The sequence below is a fragment of the Nicotiana tabacum genome, chromosome 7, assembly GCF_000715075.1.
Source record: "Nicotiana tabacum cultivar K326 chromosome 7, ASM71507v2, whole genome shotgun sequence".
Taxonomy (NCBI): Eukaryota; Viridiplantae; Streptophyta; class Magnoliopsida; order Solanales; family Solanaceae; genus Nicotiana; species Nicotiana tabacum.
Window position 1 is genome coordinate 59305132 of NC_134086.1, and position 17684 is coordinate 59322815.

Sequence of the window (17684 nt, forward strand, 5' to 3'; positions counted from 1 at the left end):
ATTGCGGCATGCAACCTGATCCAAATATAATATTATTGCAGCGTGCAACCGATCCAAATATAATATTGTTGTGGCGGGCAATCCGATCCAAATATAATATTGTTGTGGCGTGCAACCCAATCCAATACCCGAGGTCTGCTGTTGTGGTTGCTATTATGTTTGCTATTGTTGTTGCTGCTGCTATGGTTAGTGTTACGTCTGATGTTGCTGCCCTTGTTTGCTCGAGATGATAACACACGGGGGTCAACTTTCCTTGCTCATAAAAATCTCTTCAGATTATATATCGCAGCTCAAAAGGAGGCTCGAATTATACATCACTGCTCACCTTCATACCGTGGCTCGACGTGGTGCTCTGCCCCGAGATGGTAGCTTGCATGAATAGATGACCCAAGAAGTGGACTCTAAGTAGCCGTGTAATCGGGACCGAGGCTCGCCCAGTCCGCTGTCTCTTAGAGGTTCTCTTGGCCAGCGAGGGTCCTTGACCTTCGGAGATCTATGGCATTTTTTCATCCCTCCCTTCTTCTCGCCCTATCCTTTAGGGATATTAGTGTGGAAGGCCGAGATGAGGCTTCTGAGGATGTGTGTCTAGAGGCGCCTGTTGCAGGAGGTGGACCTTCGAAGGTAGACCAGTCCTTAGGCTTTTATCTCGTGTGTGCACCCTTTTGTTTCTTTCTTTATATGTGAGAACCCCTTACGGGCTTTTGTAATTGTATGTAAGGACCCCTCGAGGGCTATTGTACATGGATATTTATGAATATAAAGATACTTCTTTGATTTCTGTTTTCTATTATTTCCCTATTATTGCATGTTCTCGTGCCCTTCGAGGCCTTTGAATATTTTCCTTTGGTGCTGACCGCTGACATCTAACTTGGATGCGAGCGTTCTTTCCGATCCTCTGCCAATTGACAGGGCTCTTTTACAAGCCCATCATCGTACCTCGGACCAATCCTGAATTGATTTGATAGACTCAGGCTGTCGGGCCCCTCGAGTTGCATGGAGATAGTACGCTGAGTTTTGGAGATTTCGAGAGTGGTATCCTGAGCGAAGGTCAACTTTGGGTACCTGGGGGTCTGCTTTGAACTTGATGCGGATAGCCTTTTAAAACGTAGTGGATAGACTTACGTTGAGGGGTTGCCTATACTTAGGCGATGCCTCGAGCCCTCCTAAAGCCTTCATGATCGGAGCTTCGAGTGTTTATTCTTCTTTTTAGAAAGGAAAACCATGAGATCGTGTGCCGCCTCGAGTTCTATGATGGCGTTGAAGGATTCCCGAATCCTGACTTCTTTTTTGGCGGAGATCCTCGAGGTCGGGCACTACCTCAAGATTGGAGACAATACAGTTGACTCCTTGAGGCCTAACCTCTTGTCGATGGATGCCTCTAGGGTCAGGTACCACCACGGGATCTGTACCAAGGCCGCTGGCCTCCCGGGGCTTACTCTGGATAGGCAAATCGTTGCTATTTCCCACATATATGTGGGGTGGCTTTTGCTTCTTTAGGATATCTCATTATTTTGGATAGCTATCCCTTCTCCTTGGCATTGGGTCATTTGTCTTTTCAGGCGCAAAAAGCATTGGCGCACGTCCTTGATTTAGTCTGCCAATTCTACCATAGCCATGGCATCTACTTTGGGTCCGGCCCGGCAGGGAGGGCAAAGTTCCACTCCCAGCATTCAGGATCCGTGGGAGTTCACTCTGAATACTATGTCTTTGATAAGAAAGGAACATCTGGAGATGGTGAGGAGATACTACGGATGGAGCGAGGGGATAATGTTGCATGTTCTTTCCCCGGATGAGAGTATTACGAACACTGATGACAAATTCTTGAACGTATACATATGTCCTTTCACATTTGGCCCCCTTGATAGGGTCGTTCTTGATTTCTGCTTGAAGTATCGGGTTACTTTGGCACAGATACATCCGTCATTCTGGCGAGTGGTGCTGATGATGAGGTTCTTTGCGGAGAAAGATGGGCTTGAATTCACGCTCAGCCACCTCGTCAGGCTATACCAACCCTTTTATCACCAAGGCCTGTTAACCTTGCGGTTCCGTTCGTCCACGCCCTTTGTTGTCAGTGATGAAGAAGATGGGGATCACGAACGATTTTTCTGGGTTCAGACGGCTGACATTATCCCCATGGAGCTCATGCCATTTCCTGAGGGATGGAATTACATGCATGAGTGGAGTGTCTCGTGCTCCCTTAGATTTGCTTATAGTGAACACTAGTTGAGTGACTGTGTTTCCTTCCTTTTTTGCAGCAACTTTATGGACGCCGGGCAAAGTTCTTGATCTACCCAGCTGGGTCCGAAAGTTAGTGACCTATTCGACTTGTGATGAGCGTACCAGGGTATGCGTGTGCGCTGCTCCTACATTGGTCTTCGTATATTTGAGATTACATTTCTATCTTTCTTTTGTACCGGCTTTGCTATTGTAGGTATCGAGCGGTTCCTTGGGGCGAGGTTGTGCTTCTCCAGAGAGGGGAAGGAGTCGTCGGCCTCCGATCTAAGGGATGATGGCGATAAGTGGGATTTGCACTCGCAGTGTGATGGAGATTTTAATGGGGCTCAACAGGCCCGTGTCTTCAAGGAGAGGACATCGCTCGAGCCTGCTATTTCCGGAGCATCTGATTCCAAAATGGTGGTTCTTGTGAGTGAATATGCTTTTCCTGAGGTTGGTTCTTCCGAGGCCGAAGGGGCAGGACCAATAGGAGTGTGCTCCGCCTTCGAGGAAGTCCGTCGGCTTCACTTCATGGTGAGTTTCAGCGTAGTCCTTCTGTATTTCGCGTCTTCCATTCTTTATCGAGTTTTTCTTTTGCTAGCCTTTAATAGGCTCAGGTCTGAGCTACTCCGTCATGGGGCCAGGCTTCGAAAAGATCTGGATGAGGGTGAGTCCCTTAGGCTCCTTCGTAAGGAGAAGGAGGTTGAGTTGATGCTCTGGCGATATGATGCATATCAGAGCTCGAATTACGAGAGCTATTTGATGGAGCAGGTAACCTTTCGTAGTACACGTTTTGCTCTTTTTGACCCTTAAGGTTAATCCCTTTGCCTATCTTAGCTGCAAAACGAGATGGAGGCTTCAGAGTACCTTAAGGTCAAAGCCGACCACGCCAGGAATGCTTGCGGTGAACTGAGGGCTCAGGTGCAGGCTCAAGCTTTAGAGGATAGGGGCACCTTGGCCAAGGTTCCCGTCTTCGAGGCCCAACTCCGCTTGGCTCATGACAATACTACAGTCCAAGCAGATATGATCGTGAAGCTCGAGTCCGATATCTCGAAGGTCAGGGCTGAAATAATCGATGCCCGGGGTGATATAGCATTTGGTCGAACCAAGGCTGATCAGGAGATGGCGATTCATATGAAGGATGCTACTGATGCCCAAGCCGAGTTGAAGCGGGCCCTCAATCGTGAGAAGAGGATCGAGGAATATGTTCGCTGCAGATCTCGAAGAGAGGTACTTGAGAAGATCGGCGCTAGGGGCTTTGTTCTCTAGGAGGAGTTGGCTCGAGCAAGGGCGGACGAGCGCGATGCTCGGTCACTTCTTAATGACGTCATGGAGAGCGAATCTAGGGCAGGCAGGTTGTAGCCTTTAGGAGCGGAGCATAAATTTTGCCGCTTTTTTTGTTTTGCATTTGATATTTGCGGGGCATGTTTGTAGATGGAGAACGCGCCTTTTACGTATGTAAATAAGAGAAACTTGAAGCTTTATCTCTTTTGTATATATTTCTATATTGCTTTCGACCAGCCAGGCTGGTTTTGGTGTTTGGTGGGAGCCCCATGGGTCCGGATCTAATTAGGCATGCCTGAAGGCTCTTAAGTGCGATTTTTGACGCGAGTAGGCATTAGGGCCTTTGTGCTTTGCCCAGCTGTTTAGGCTTAGTCTCCGAGTTAGGCCTTAATTCGAGCTTACCTGACCTTCAATCTTCTATGCCTGCATGGGCGGATGATGATTGTTCTTTATCCTTGCTCTTAGGAATTTGTGTTTCAACTATTTTAGGTCCAGTCTCTGAGTCGCGTTGTGATTCCAGCATTAATTGACCCTCAAGTTTTTTCGTGCCTGCATGGGCGGATGACGATGGCTCTTTGCGCTTCGGGTCGAAGCGACCTTTTAAGTGTGTGGCTTAGAGGCTTGTTTGGCTGGAGATAATGACACTTACTCTATGCCCTTAGACATGTGTAGTTAACTATTTTGGATCCAGTTTCCGAATCAGGTTACGACTCGAGTTCATTTTAATCCTCAAGTTTTCAATTTTCGAGCTGGCGACAGTGGCTCTTACGCTGTTTGGTTGTTGAGACCTTTTAGTGTGAGGCCCAGAAGATCGTTTGGTTGTTGACAATGGATCTTATGCTTTTGCCCGTGGGCATTTTGTAGGCTTTGTTTTCCTCTCGTTAAGGTCTTTTTGAAATGATTTTTCCTGAACCGTCGTCGGTTTGGGAGGAACCTCGATTTCAAGTCATTAGCGGCGATGTTCGAGCACCTCGTAAGGTTCTTAGCTCGTAGGTTGAGAAGCTCGAAGCCTCGCAATTTGGAGCTGACATAGTCGAAGCTTGTTTACCTGTTGAGGGAAGCCTATTTTAACCGGTTCTTTTCGAAGTATATTCAAAGTAATGGCCTTCAATTTTGTTAGCGATAGTCGGGCGTCCCCGAGTCGCGTTAATTTCGCTGGTGCAGCCATTTTGACCATAGTCATATATGTTTGGCCATAGCCATTTTTGATCTCGAGTAATAGTTTAGGCGTCTACACCAAGGGTATGCCCTTTCGGGATTCTTACAAATACGACGTATAGCCTAAACTTTGGGATTGAGTTTTACTCTTGTAGTAAGGTCTTACAAAATTTTCATGCCTGTTGAGGTCTTACAGTTTGTCATGCCTGTTGAAGTCTTACAGTTTGTCATGCCTGTTGAGGTCTTACAGTTTTGTCATGCCTGTTGAGATCTTACAGTTTGTCATGCCTGTTGAGGTCTTATAGTTTATCATGCCTGTTGAGGTCTTACAGTTTTTGTTGCTATGTAGAATAGATCTGGTTATACCAAGTTTGCCCGCTTGGGGTCTTACGACCTCGGGTTTTTCAGTGTATGGCAATTAGCGACAATCTCTGAGTCATCGAGTTTGCTTAGGCTCGAAGGCCATTATTCGTGAGCTAGGAGTTACCTTGTTGGGGCTTTATGAGCCTGGAGTTGTGACCCTGGGGTCGTGCGGGTGCCAAATTGTTGACGCTAAGTCTCCGAGTATTTCAGGACATATTTGGTGGAGGGATCCCTCCCGAGGGTATGCTGAAATTTCCTTTTTGGAGTATGAGATGCTGAAAGATATTCATTTATTGCTTGGCGTAAATGCATATCGTTTCATCGTTGTAAGCTCGGCCCGCAGGGGCGCAACTCCTTGGACCATTTGGTCTGGTATATGAATCCCTATTGGAACCTAGTCTGCCATTCCCTGGCCCTTCCGAGCGGACGGCGCCTTCAAAAAAAGGGGGGGTGTCCTTCATTGTTTGATTGTAGAAGAAGGCCTGTAATCTTGTCGGATCCTCCTCAGGGGGTACGTTGCTCCGTTAAGAACCTTGCTGGTGAGACCCTCTTCTGGGCGGAAATCCGGCCGAGGGGAAAGAGCGCGACAGGTTCTATTAAGGCTTTGGGGTCTCTGGGTAGAGTTAGAACTTCCGAATGCCTTGGCCGGGTGTCTGCATACAGGTTAGTGAAAAATAACGAGGGAGGGAGGTAATTTTTCTTTACCGTGGGATGTGTAGGAAATGTTCCGAGGTTTGGTATGCTCCTGTTGTTTCGGGGTATGGACTTTAGTACATCCCTCCGTCGTGTTTAATCGGTCTTGGCCTAAGATGTGGTTCGCTTACCCTTTGACTCTTTCGAGAGTGGAGATATAGGTGCCAGCAATGCGTCATGTGATGCGGAATTTCCTCTTGTCGCGTACTGCTTCCCGCTGACGGTTTTAATTCCGTCCCTTACGTGGAATTTCATCCTTTTGGCGAAGTGGGGCGGCCCTGTCTTCGGGCGATGTGCCCATGGTCGGCTGAATAAGGCATCCGTTCCTTGCGCCTCCTTTGATGATATGGAACTCGGCGTTCCGGTCTGGGCCAGTCATGCTGTACTGAGATAATGGTCTTTCTCCTTGTTGTATCGATCTCCATTTGGAATCTGTCAAAGATTAGAGAGGTGGTTGTGTTTTGACCCGGCAGTCCGAGCCGCCCCATCATCATTGGCCCGATAGTGCTGATCGAGCCACCTGTACTCATGTGCACATGTTTTATTTAAAATGGATCGAGTGAGGAAGAAGGTTACCAGTGCATTATTGTGAGGTCGAGACGAGGTCTCGGTACCCTCTTTGCTGAATGTAAGGGCATCCTTGGGGGTATATACCCATATCTGCCTTTCTCTGGCGACGAGAAATTTTGCTCTCCCTTTTACAAGTTCTTGGAAAGAGTCGTCACTCCACCATTATCGTGGTAATGCGTTGTGGCCCATTTTCTTTGTTCCTCATGGCTGCCTTCTATACTAGGGACTGAACTTGAACTCGGTCGCTCATCAGTTCTCGGCGGTGATTTTTGTCGAGTGGCTTGGCGTCTTTCATTTAAGGCTGGTGGGTATCTTCGGCCGCACGACCACACTTGCTATGTAGTTAACGATTGGTCCGAACCATTTGACATCCCTTGTTTTTCCTATGGCAAACATGATGTTCGGTATAACGATGTGGAAATTGTACTTTGATGGGCGAGGCACCCTTGCCGGTCATGCGTCCTCGTCAAATTTGGCTTTGTTAACGATTTCTAGAGGATATTGTCCTCGGGCCATTCTCCAATCGTTGGGAGGTAGATTGCATATCGGGGAGTTCCTCCTGTCTACGGCACATGGGCGGTACCTCCCTCTGTTTGGCATTGGTTTCTTTCCCAGTAGCTTGTTTGGGTAAGCTGAGCTCGGGAAGGCTCCCGGATGGTCATCCACGACCCTGATTTGCGGCTGATGCCGGGTACGGGCATCTGACCAGGTCTTGGCTGGGTACCTGTTCAAGTTTTGTTTGAACTGATCTGAAATCATCGGGCTTGGTTTGTTTAGGCTTTGAGTGAAGGCCTGTATCGCCCAGTCATCCGAGATCGGGGGTAATCTCATTCATTCTATCAGGGAATGTGGCGCGAATTCCCGTGGTATTTTATTCTCTCTTCGTTCGGCCCTAGATGTGTCGGGCTCTCTCGTCGCTGCGTCGATGGCATCGGCGTGTGCCTTTATGGAGGAATATGCCGGTATGGTAAGCGATTTTATGGGGCTGGGCGCTATATTAAGATGCCACATCATGGTTACTTTTGAAAGTGTTTCCCCGAACCTCTTTGATAAGACAGGCTCGATCTCGTCATCTTTTGGGTCCTTGTCTTTTTCCGCGTACGTTTAGGTAGTGATGTGTTCATTGGGATCTGAGGCCCCGTTATACCTAGGGAGTTCTGGTATTTTGAGCTTCTTTGGAATGGGTTCCGGGGTCACTTCCTCGGGGGGCGATCGTTGCTCTAACTTCCACGAACTTGATTCGATCCTTTTGGATAGATCCCCAAGCATCTTTGCTATGGCAAGGTCGGCTACCGATCCGTTATTGCTTGATATCTCGAGTACTTGCTCGGCGGGGAGAGCTGCTTCCGGCCTTGCTGTGCTGGGAGTCTTCGGATGGATTTGTAACCGAGCGATGGCCAACTGTTGTGCCTGCAATATTTCAAAAATAACATGAAGACTAACTTCATGTTCTTCCCGGGCTGGGGTCTTTTGGCTTCCTGTTGGTCGCCATGTTGTATGCTTCCTTCGGGGCGCGAGGTTTCGTCGACTTGCTGCGCGTCTTGCGAAACTGCATCTGCTGGAATCGGTCCAGGTGCGTTATCGGGGTTCTGTGGTGGCATGCCAACGTTGGAACAACTATACCGTTTTCTCCGTGATTCTCGAGGTAGTCGTTCTTAACTCCGTTTACCGAGCTAGGCATTTGACCTGAAATCAAAGTATCTTGGACAAGAAAAAGTGTGAAAGATAACTTGTGTTTATGCAATGAAACCAGCAAGAAAATAATCACTATTATTTTTAGCCCCATGGTAGGTGCCAAGCTGGTTATCGCAAAAATGGTAATAACAATTAAATTTGTAAATGGAACTCTAAAAATACATGATCTATTTTATGCTAGTTGTTAAAACAGTAGATGCTTAGAGTATGAAGTTTAACAAAGAGATTCAAGCTTAAACGGGACAGTAATCAAACCCAGGGGCTTGTAGCCCGAGCCTTGGACTAGTTGATGAAGGAGCCTCGAGGCCGATATCCGGCTCAGTCTCGAGCTATCGGGGGTAGTCGGGAATGGGATAACAGTTGAGATATGATCAAGCAAGGCTCTTTATGGCCAATACCAAGCAATAAATGAAGGATAAGTATGAAAGCAATAAACACTAAGAGTAGCCTCGAGCTAATAAGAACGAGCAAGTTAAAGAGAAGAGAGAGAGAGAAATACTATTGATCTTGTGGATAGTAATTGGAGCAACATCAGCCCTTTACAAAGTAGTGTGGGTTCCCTTTATATAGGAGGGGAATCCGGTTATAGTACAACATATATTAATTGTAAAGTATGGAGATGGGACGGCTAGACGTGACACTTCGACAGAGGCTCCGGATAGGCCGGCTCCGTCAGACTGAACCGCGTGCCTTAGGAATTTCCCCCTTTGCTCTACCCTCGGTCTTGGTATTCTGTGAGCTGGGCCTTGATGAGCCCTGAGGGATGGGACTCAGTCGCAATTCCATGTCCTCGGGGTCTCGAGGTATTCTTCTGAAATGGCTTGATAGCGAGAAATTAAGTCTTCCGATTTTGCTGCATACAGTTTGAACCATTCTTTTAGACCAAAAACGTGAAGAGGCATACCTATTTCGTCCAAGTTCTTGCATATATTTCAATTGAGATTTCACAAAATCAATCAAGAACGTTTAAAGTTCTAAAGCAAGAACAGAAGCAGTTCGCCTAAAATTTCAATAAAAATCCAAAGCCAAATTTTGTGTGTAAATTTCACAGAAGCAGATTTGTTCATATAATTTCAGGGACATGTATGTTAAGGCCATCCCTTCTTTCTTTTGGCATGGTCAGAATTATAATGAAGAAATGAGAAAATACACAGTTTCCATAAATTACTCTATTCATAGAATTATTAGGGGTGTCTATATTCTTGATTCCCTATGAAAATTATTATTATTTTCTGTTCATGGGTCTCAGAATAATACGCAGTTGAAAAAGTTTATCCGGAAGGAATATTGAGATTACTACGTATTTTTCATGCATTTCACTCATGTGCATTAACCCCTAACCAGATGGCGTTATATATGCGTATATATGTATATGATATTTATATGGAATGGGAAAAGGTTACGGCATTATATACGCACCACCATCTGATCAGCTGGTATATGATGATGATGTTGCCCACAGTGGCTGAAATATGACTCAGATGGCGTTATATACGCTTATATATGTATGTATATGTATATGGGATATGGGAAATGGTTATTGTGTTATATACGCACCACCACCTGATCAGCTGGTATATGTTGATGATGTTGCCCACAGTGGCCGAGATGATATGATGCTTGATGATATTATGCTCACCCATACCTATGCATGACACGACATTTAAACCCACGTGTATGACATTATAAACATTTCAGAATTTACAAAGTTATTCAGATTTAAAGATATGTTTCTGCATTCCATGTTTCATCCATGTCCGTTACGTATTAATTTTCATGCCTTACATACTCAGTACATTTTTTCGTATTGACGCCCTATTTCATGAGGCCTACGTTCATGCTCGTAGGTGCAGGTAGGCAAGCTGACGGTCCCCCTTTTCAAGATCCCTGATCAGTGAGAGTTGGCATGCTCCATTTGATCTAGAGCTGCTGTTGATTTTGGCACGATACGTTTGTATATATACATGTATATGGGTATGATATGGCTTAGTCCCGTCTTTGTCAGCTACGTTTCTATTATAGGTCTGTAGCATTATTTCTAGTTGGGTTATATGTGGCCTTGTCGGCTTTTAGTTTTGGATGTATAGTTGTCTATAGTAGCCTTGCCGGCTCCCCCACTGTATTCTGCATGTATACATACATACGCCTTGGTGGCAGGTTTCCTTCATGTATATTAATTTCGTAATGCAGTAGATGTTATTCAGGTTCATATCTTAGACGCATGCTTAGGGATGTTTGACAGGTAGGACTCAGGCATCCGTCGCGGTCCATCGGTTTGAGTCGTGACAAAAGTGGTATTAGAGCAGTTCTGTCCTAGGGTTATCTATAGACTGTGTCTAGTAGAGTCTTGTTTATGGGTGTGTTGTGCATCACACTTATAGACAGTAGGCTACAGGACATATAGGATGTTATCCTCTCTTCTTATCTTAGATCGGGCGATATAAGCATTCATGTTCCTAACAATGCGTTACGTTTTCAGTGATGCCTCCAAAGACTACAACCCTTAGCATGGGTCAGAAGGCTACGAAGGTGCTAGAAAGAGAGATAAGTTATACTATGGATTCAGACCCATCGGAGATTATGGGTTCTATTGAGGAGGATCCATCCGAGGATCCACATAAGTTATCTATTCGAGCTGTTTCGACCACTTCGGCAGTAGATAGGGTGAGAGGATTCTGACCTCACCAAGGCCCTTAGTTTCACAGCCCGTTGATCAGGGTAGGATGGGAGTAGTGCATGGATTGGCACATTCAGGATTCCTTCAGGCTCAAAACTATGTCAAGATATTTGAGGACACCAGCTCTTCTGAGGTTCCAGATAGTCCATAGTCTTGGGAGTCCGTCAATCAAGGTTCGTCAGTGTATGTTATGGGATACACAGAGGAAGAAGATAGTAGTCGGTCCAAGAGGAGGAAGGGAACTGATAAAGACATGAAGATTCTGCTTCGAAGTGTGTCCGATTGAGGTTCTTATATAGGACGAGTCAAGGACCCTTTACAATAGGCTTCCTGCAAGTGTCAGTTTTTGGTTGATGAGTTCCCCCTCTTCTCGGAATATTACCAAGACAGGGTTCTAAATGTGTTAGGTTGTTTTATGAGGACGTAGGGAGCCCCGTCTCGACTTGTATATTTTATGGTTATGCCTACTTAGAGGTTTTGCAGACATTATCCTGTATATAGTTTTGGGTATGACATGTCTACGGCCTAGTCGACCCCTATGTATATAAACCTTTTTGTAAATTAGTTATGCAAGTTATGTTTTAATATTGTTACTTATATATATGGATGTGACCCGAAATAGCCCATAATAGATTTGATAATGAACAAGGATAAGATACGTGGTGTTCGGTTAGGAAGGGCTTGATATTATAATAGGTGTGGATTGATTGGCCTTTTGTTAACATCAATATAGATCAAAGATGGTTTCATTTCAACTTCTAGGAGAGCCTGCTTTATTGGAAAGGTAATACCGCATCGCCAAGAGGTAAATTTATCTCCTATCTCAAAGCAAGGAAAATGATCATAAAGGACTATATTTATCACTTAGTTCGGGTTTGGGATGTGGAATTAGAATTAGCAACCATTCAGTCCTTTCCTGTAGATAATTAGTTTCCCGATGCTTTTCCCGATGAGCTTCCAGGTCTTCTGCCAGAGCGAGAAATTGAATTTGTCATTAGCTTACTACTAGATACTCATCCAATATCTATTCCCCCCTATAGAATGGCCCTTGTAGAGTTGAACGAGTTAAAGGAACAACTAAGGGGCTTGCTTGGAAAAAGGTTTTACCAGATCTTGTACATCACCATGGGAAGCACCTGTGTTATTTGTAAGAAAGAAAGATGGTTCCTTACGAATGTGTATTAATTATATGCATTTGAATAAGGTCACGATCAAGAATAAGTACCCGCTCCTGAGGATTGAGGATTTATTTGATCAGTTACAAGGTGCCAAGTGTTTTTCAAAGATAGACTTGAGGACCGGGTACCATCAGGTAAGGGTTAAGGAGGAAGATATTCCGAAGACAACATTCAGGACTAGATACGGGCACTTTTAGTTTCATGTTATGTCGTTTGCTCTGACCAATGACCCAACAGTATTCATGGATTTGATGAACCGTGTGTTCAAGCCTTTTTAGATCTGTTTGTAATTGTATTTATCGACGATATATTGGTGTATTCTTGTTCATAGGATGAGCATGATGATCACTTGCGTATTGTACCCAAAGTTGTACAAGAAGGGAAGTTGTATGCAAAATTCTCTAAATGTGAATTCTGGTTGAACTCTGTAGCTTTCCTTGGGCATATTATTTCGGGTGAAGGCATCCGGGTGGATACACAAAAGAGTGAGGCGTTGAAGACTTGAGCTAGAACCACAACACTGATGAAGGTTCGTAGCTTCTTTTGGCAGGTTATTACAAGAAATTTGTAACGAAATTTTCTTCTCTTCTAAGCACCTTTGACCAAAGTGGTATGTGGTGTCTTGCTTGATGTTCTGGAATAACATAAGAAAATCTACGGTGCAAGCAGGTTGAAGAAAGGTTGCGAATAAGTATAAATAGATATGTGTAGGTCGCAAGCTAAAGTATGGTAGAGCAACAAGGTTCTAGGAAGACATGAGGAAGGAAAGAAAAGATGAGTAAAAGGTAACAAGAATGGATGAGTCCTTGGGAATAAGTTCATAAGAGAGCTGATAGTTTCCCTAAGTTATATGAGGCTCAGTATAGCCCGAATGTGTCACGCCCCAACCTCGGGAGGCGCGACTGGCGCTCAATCGAGTGAACCCAACTGAGAAAGCCTTACCATACACTTCCTACCCACCTCGATATGAATAACGAAACCATACTTTTTTTTATCCATTTAGACGGGGAAAGACAACACATTCAACATTGATAGTTCATTTTAAACACCACATTAAACCGTAGATAAGTTAGTTTCCAAGATCCCTATAGAGTTACAATTTATAGGCAACATAAGTTTAGAATTACAACATGGTTCGTAGACCCATCCAACCCCCGTACATAACCCACACATATGTCTACGGAGCCTCTAGAATACAAAAGATGAGTTTGACAATGCCGGCAACAAGGCCCCGGCTATACCTCAAAAGTGAAAGTCCATAATACAAAGATATACTATATAGCCCATTGAAGGAGAAAGGGGCTCACCAAGATCTTGAGAAGAGGGATGCTTCGCTACACATGACCGACACTATCCGCGATGGAGCCACCTACATTCATTTAAAAAAATGTAGCGCCCCTGACAAAAGGGACGTTAGTACCATGGAATAGTACTAGTATGTATAACTAAACACCATCAAATTAGAAAGAACTTTCATACACAAATAAGTAAATCACAGGTATCACTCCAAAGCTTTAAACAATCACAATATTATCAACATGAAAGAATTACACAACCTTCACATCATGTTTCCATAGCCTTTAGTTGCGCATTTCATACTATTCCACATTGTTCAAATTACCACCGCTATCTTGAGCGGAGTCCGATCTTGACCCGATCGGCAAGGCCATCTCCCGGAGACATTACCAATATTCTATTCACACTTTCCAGTTTCAATCATCAATGCATAACTGCCATGTGTATATATCATAGCCTCTGATCACGGCCCGATCGGCTAGGCCGCCTTACCGAGGCGTTACCATTTTCCATTATTCATCTCACTCCAATCTTTGGTTACACATGTATTAGTTTATCGGTACTTGGGGCCACAATTTTCACATTCCACAATTCACGTTTCACATTGTTCTCATTTTCAACATTAGGTTTGTAATTCAAGACAGTATGGCACACAAGAGCAAATAAGGTTGTAGGCGTAGATGAGACTTCATGTAAATGACACAACAACGTACTTCAATTTCAATCTAAGATCTAAGCATTTCGATACATGATTCATAGTCCTTGCACCTTTTCAAATTATCAAGAATAGCACGTTGATCAATTTGAGACACAGTTTCCACGCATATAAGGTTGCATCACCAAGTCAAGTGAAATAGCAATCAATACAACAATTCAATTTAATCTTACCGTACTCACACAACCAACGATGAAGCTCAATTTCTAAAAGACGGGGTTTTAGCCATATATACCTCAATAAAGCTTTCCTTATTCCTTACAAAATTTTGGAACTTTCAGCACTTCGATCTATTGTGTAAGAATTACAAATTAAACCGAGAATTAGAGACGAGATTGAGATTCTAGCTTGTTTTGAGCATACTCTCAAACACTAAAGGTGCATTGTGATCTTAGGCCCTTTTGATAGAAATTTCTATCGTTTTATACCCCAATTGCTTTTTTTTAGTTCACTACCTCCCAATATTCTATGGTGTGATAGGCATGCAAGAAATTCATTCTTATACCCATGAATTACTTCACTAGTGATCTCTTTTATTGCTAAGCATAGGAATAAGAGCTGAGGTAATGAAGTCTTACCTTTTGGGATGAAGATTTAGGCTCCCTCACTTGATTATCTTCAACGATTTGGCAAGGTTTCATGGAGTAATTTGATGGGAAGCGCTTTCCTCTCTAAGACACTCTCTCTCTCTCTCTCTCTCTCTCTCTCTCTCTCTCTCTCTCTCTCTCTCTCTAAAAGCATCACGAAATATGCTCAAAATGAGTTATAACACCGAATTTATCGATAAGGGATCGGGTTTAAAATTTAGAAAATTGGAGCCCCGAGTCAGGTCTGCGATCGTATTTGCGATCGCAAAGTGGAAATGTGGCCCGCAGAATGGACCGTGAAAGTGCTCCCAAAATCTGAGCATTCTATTTGGGTATGCGGCAGAAATGCTGTCTGCATACCCGTTCTGCGGTCGCATAATGCACCGCAGAACTGCTCCTTACAAAATCCCAAGGAAATTATGCGACGACTATGCGGTCCGCATATTGGTTATGTGATCGCAATGGACCACATATTTAACCTCAAATTTGACTAACACACTGGCTCACTTTGCGGTGACTATGCCCCCTATGCGGTCCGCATACATGATATGTGACCGCATTCCCGACCGCAAAATCGCACTTCCCTGGAAACATTATTTCTTGACTTTTTAATGCACTGTTCAATCCAAAGGGTCCGAACTGCGGCGAGTAGAATTTTTATGAATCCTAACACATTCTCCTAACTTGGCACCATGAGATTCGAGGTTCTGAGTTGGAAATTCATGGGGCCTTACATCCTCCCCCACTTAAGATCATTCGTCCTCGAATGAGGATCAAGGTTCACTTATTAACAGTCTTAGTGCAATCTTCTATTATTTATAACCTGAAACATGTTGCCAGTCTCCAAATTTAGCTAACTCCCTATATTTCCCCGAAAATTTCGCCAGAGTTTCCTTTGTATGTAGACCTATCCACCTGTCAGAGAGTCCCAAAAACATATCCTAACAGCGGGTACACATTCCATGGACATAAGACATGACATAACTCGTACAATACTAACCATGGCCGCATTGACAACATGTATATATATATATAACCAAAACAGGACAGTTTTACATAGATCAAATCAAAAGATAAGAGTTCATAGGAGCTAAGTACATAAAAGCTATTACATGACTATTCAAACAAATGTGGGTACTTCTTTTTCATCTCATCCTCGGCCCTCCAAGTGGCTTCCTCAACTTGCTGGTTTCATCATTACACTTTCACGGATGCAATTTCCTTATTCCTCAATTTCCGAACTTTCCTATCAAGAATGGCAACTGGAACTTCTTCATATGACAGCTCTTCATTAACCTCAATAGTCTCAACTGTCACAATAGATGATGGATCTCCCACTACCTTTCTCAACATGGACACATGAAAGACCGGGTGTACCATTGACATATCGGGTGGAAGCTCGAGCTGGTATGCCACCTGACCAATCCTCTGAATGATTCTGTACGATCCTACATACCTCGGACTCAATTTTTCTTTCTTTCCGAACCGCATGATGCCCTTCATAGGGGAAACCTTCAGAAATACCCAATCATCTTCTTTGAACTCTAAATCTCTGCGATGCACATCCGAATATGATTTTTGGCGACTCTGAGCAGTTTTCAATCTCTCCTTAATAATCTTGACTTTCTCCATGGCCTGATGCACGAGGTCCGACCTTATCAATTCCGCTTCTCCAACCTCGAACCACCCAATGGGAGACCTACATCTCTTACCATACAGTGCTTTGAATGGTTCCATCTGGATACTAGCGTGGAAGCTCTTGTTGTAAGCAAATACTATGAGTGGCGAATGGTCATCCCAACTACCCTTGAAATCAATAGTACAAGCGCGCAACCTCTCTTCAAGCATCTGAATCATCCGCTCTGCTTGACCATCGGTTTGTGGATGAAAAGCTATGCTAAGATTTACCTGCGTACCCAAACCTTGCTAAAAATTCTTCCAAAAGTTGGTTGTGAACTGAGCCCCTCGATCTGAAATGATTGAGACAGGAGTGCCATGTAAGCTGACTATTTCATTGATATACAACTAAGCATACCGTTCCGCTGTGTCGGTGGATTTGACTGGCAGGAAGTGTGCTGACTTTGTGAGTCGATCAACAATCACGCAAATTATGTTGAACTTGCGCGGAGTGCATGGTAACTCTAACACAAAATCCATATTGATCATCTCCCATTTCCACATTGGAATTTCTATGCTTTGAGCCAATCCACCGGGCCTTTGGTGTTCGGCCTTTACTTGCTGACAATTCGGACATTTTTCCACAAAGTCCGCCATATCTTTCTTCATGTTAGTCCACCAATAAATTTCCTTGAGATCATGATACATTTTCATGGAACCTGGGTGCACGAAATACCTAGAAGTGTGAGCTTCTTCCATGATCCTTCCGGAAGACCATCAATATCAGGAACACAAAGGCGATCTTGGTACCGTAGGGTACCATCATTCATGCCTAAGGAAAAACCTATGGTTTTGTGTTTGAGAATCCCCTCTTTCAGTTGTTCTAACAAAGGATCCACGAATTGCTTCTCTTTCACCTCTTCCACAAGCGATGATTCAGCCCTATTCTGCATAATTACCCCTCCTTCATTAGAGTCTGCAAGGCGAACTCCTAAACTAGTCAACTGGTGAACCTCCCTGGGCAACGGCCTCTGATGGGCCTCCAAATGAGCTAAACTTCCCATGAATTTTCGACTAAGTGCATCTGCCACAACATTAGCCTTTCCCGGTTGATAGAGAATCAATGTCATTGTCCTTGAGTAACTCTAGCCATCTTCTTTGCCTTAGATTCAACTCTTTCTGCTCGAAAATATACTGAAGGCTCTTATGATCCGTAAATACATCCACATGAACCCCATACAAATAATGTCGCCAAATCTTTAGCGCAAACACCACTGTTGCCAGCTCTAAGTCATGGGTTGGATAGTTCTTCTCATGATTCTTGAGTTGCCTAGAAGCATAGGCCATAACCTTGCCGTGTTGCATTAACACACACCCAAGCCCGACTCTCGATGCATCGCAATACACTACAAACCCCTATGTACCCTCCGACAGGGCTAACACCAGTACTATTGTAAATCTTGACTTCAATTCTTGGAAACTCTTTTCACAAGCATAGACCACTGGAATTTAACTACTTTCTGTGTCAATTTAGTCAATGGAGAGGCAAGAGTAGAACACCCCTCCACAAACCTCCTGCATTACCCGGCCAAGCCTAAGAAACTATGAATCTCAGTTGGAGTGGTAGGTCTAGGCCA